Source organism: Athene cunicularia (assembly GCF_003259725.1).
Source record: "Athene cunicularia isolate RWA chromosome 9 unlocalized genomic scaffold, athCun1 chr9_part2, whole genome shotgun sequence".
In the NCBI taxonomy this organism is placed as follows: domain Eukaryota; kingdom Metazoa; phylum Chordata; class Aves; order Strigiformes; family Strigidae; genus Athene; species Athene cunicularia.
Genome location: NW_020799111.1, coordinates 218,253 through 221,812, shown reverse-complemented (window position 1 = coordinate 221,812; position 3,560 = coordinate 218,253).

Genomic DNA, 3,560 nt, shown 5'->3' with positions numbered 1-3,560 from the left:
CATATTACATTTTTTTTTTTTTTTTTTTTTTTTTTTAATTTTCTATATATATTTACCTAATTGAGTCTCTGTCTAAAGAAGTAGTTGTCATCATTATAAACTGCTGTAAGCAGGTCCTTAAGTTCTGCCCTGCAAAACATCAGCCTAAGAGTACCTGTAGGAGGGTTTTAGGGAGCATGGTGACATGTTCAACCTAAGGGACATGGTCTGCTTTGAATTCTCTAAATATATGGCAGTTAATGTGAAAAAGGGTAGGTTTAGGGCTTGCAAGTCCCTTGCCCTTCCATACTATGATGTGTAGTGCATGAGAGCTTCTGGCAACATCTCTTAAAGAAAAAAAAAAAAAATATATGCCACGTGTTCATCTTATATTGCAGTTGCCGAGGGAGAGGGAACAAGAGACACTGAAAAGGTAAACAAAATAGCTTCAACCCAGGAGCCAAAGAAGGGCGAAGTGAAAGTTTCCTTTGGAGGAGCAGAAAGGAAATAGTGTGTGCTTTGTTCTGCAGTATCTCCACAACCCTTGCTTCTTGGGTGACTGTGATATTAGCAGGCCTTGGGAAGTAGCTCTCAGCTAATTATTTGTGGAAGATTTTTTTTCTTGAGCAGTGCTGTAGCACTGTTCTGAAAGCACCGTGTATGATGAGCACACAGCGTGGCGGTAATTTAAATTGAAAAGCAAGTTCAGAACAGCATAAAGAGCCAAAATTGAAATTAAAGGTTCTGGCTGCAAGTAAGAAACTTTTATCGCTGTTAGGGTAGTCAGCTATTGGAATAGGTTGCCCCGGAAGTTTGTGCAGCTTGGAAAGTTTTAAAGATCTGACTGAAGAAAGCCCTGAAGGCCCTGGCGTGATGAGCAAGAGGTTGGACTAGAGACTCCAGAGACTGAGACCTTCAGCCTGTTGGATGTTTTGAATTTATGTGATCTCTTTCAGTTCTGCTACTCTGTGCTACTGCCACTTTCCAGACAATATATATTGGGAATCTTTGTTTTCTGAATCTCTTTTCCTCTTCTGGAGTCAAGTTAGTGTTTTGCTTTACTGTGAAAGTGTAAAGCAACATTAAAAGGATACTTTTTATTTCACTGTCCCTCGTGTTTAAAATGTATTCCTCTTCAAAGTGTTTATTGGCTCCCTAAGGCCAAGAACCTGAAATTTGCTTCTACTTTGACAACCTTTTCAATTTCTGAATTTGACTATAACCATCTCTGAAATACAGGTGGGAAATTCACCTCAGTCATTCTTGGTCTGAATGTATTCTGTTTTCATCTCATTCCATTTTATCTCGGTTATTTGAAATCCTAACTTCCTGAAAGCCAAGTTTGAGTTAAATAATCAGATTTCTCTCCTATTGGAGGTGGAAGAATGGACTCTGACCTGTCCTTTGTGGCTTCCTTTTGCTTTGCTTTTGGATTGATTTTATTTAACTGTCAGTTGACTTTCTTTCTCATCTCTGAAATGGCATTTGTTTTGTCATAGCACCTGACATCCAAAGATCACAGCATACTGAACAATCTGAAATGAAATAATGAGTCCACATGTGTGCGCAGTCAGGGCAACCGAGAGAATTTCACTGGTCAATTCACCAAATGAGCAGTGAAACTGAGTAGATTTTGGCTGGTTTGTCTGCCCTAACCTCCAAATCTAGTTTTCTCATAGTGTCCCCATGTAAAACATGCATATCTACCCCTTAACTAGCAGCTTTTCCCCTCTCTGCAGTCAGAGGACTTGAAGCTACTAGTACACACTAGGACTCTGTCCATGCCAGTAAGTTGCTCCTGCTCTTCCTACCTATTTCACTTGCCCCTTTTTATAGAGCACCCTTTGATAGTCTAGGAAGGGCAACATACTTATTTTTTGGTAGCCGATGGTTGCAAAATTTTATTGTCAGGGTGCCCAGAAAATAAATCTCCTAACTAACCACTTTGGCCTGAGGGGCCTGCTGAAGTTAGTCACCTTCCTTCAGTGTCTGGTCAGCTCTTCAGCTTGTGCAAGAGAACTGCCCTTGATAAACAATCTAGGTTTATCAGGAGAAAGGCAAGTGATGTTGCATTCCCCTGGGACGCCTTTTTTATACCACCTAGGTCTCATGTGAGACAAACACATGCAGTCACTCATCTTACTTCTACTTCCCTTTCTTCTTCACAATGTGACTAAATGGTTGGAGTTGGGATTAGTGTTTATGTTTGGGTAGACTTTTCTATCAGCAGTTCTCTACTTGGGTATTTACAGTGGGCCTCTGAAGATGGTGGGGTTGCACTAAGTACAGCAGAGGAGCAGAATTTAGCCTACAGAATCATTTCTTTCTAGTATTGATGTGTGAATGGGGAAGAGAGGTGCCTGCCTTGCATGTCCCTGGAAGTTTCCTTTCTCGTGGCAAATAAAAAAAAAATAAAGAAAATCTGGTCTCAGAGTCACTGAGACATACGCAATATGAACTCACGTTCAGTCACTTTTTATGATGAAACTTTTTTCATTCTCTCAGCAGAAATATCTATATAATTTGTCCCTTAACTTCTAATAGAGGTTTTCCTGTAGAAATAAAACCAGCCTATTGGAGGATCCCATGGCAAGCCATAGCGATAGCTGTAAAGCTGATAGGCATATCTTGCTTGCTTTGGCTGAGAAACCCAGTACTCCTTGGCATACAAGTGCCCTGCATCCTGAATCCTCTTCCACTTCTTTTTCTAGTGCAATACAAAGTATTCCCCCACCCCTTTTCTCTTAAAGCCACTCCTGAGGGATGTGCTGAAATGTATACTTTGAGAGGTAGTACTTGTGTAGTGGTCTCTGACTTCAGCATCTGGAATAAACACCCAGAGTGCAAAAAGGGTGCTTATTTGTACAGTTTTAGGAATCTGGAGTTATATTTAACAGGAAATAGTCACAGCACACGGTCTTTGGAGCATACTTGGGTTGCTTTCCAAATAAGGCTTGCAGTTTCTGGCAGGAAAAATAGGGATCTCTTATAACAACAGAAAATAAGAACAGGCTAGAAGAAATCCTTTGTAAAATCCTAGCTCAGCTGATGGTGAGTGCCAGGAAAGACCAACCTTTTTGTGGTCTTTGCTCCAGTGGTTTAAGGAGCTGAAAGTTTCCTCTCCCTTCCCCAAGAGTCCTGGGGTGGTGTGATTATGAAAAGCTACTTAACTCCTCAACCTTTGCTTTCACACTGGTGAACACATGTCTGTTCAGCATTAGTTTTTCCCTCTGTGTGCATTTCATATTTTTGTTTGTCCTATGTCTCTGTCCTCCCTTAGATCTGAACTGCCAGTTTGATAACCCATGGAAACTACATATTGCCCAATCCTTCACCCTTTCTGTCACACATTGATGCTCTTTTTGGGAGGCTTCCTTTTCAGTTGTTTTTGCATGTCATGAAACAAGGGTCTGTAGTAATGCTGCTGAAATATGGGATGCTAGAAGGACAGTCTTTGTCAGGGGGTTGAGTACTTTCTGCCTCCTTTCCCCATAGCTACTAAAAATTCCTATACCTGGCTTATAGAGGAGCCATTTTATACACATCTTCATGAGAAGCATCTCCATTGGGTTGGGGGGTGG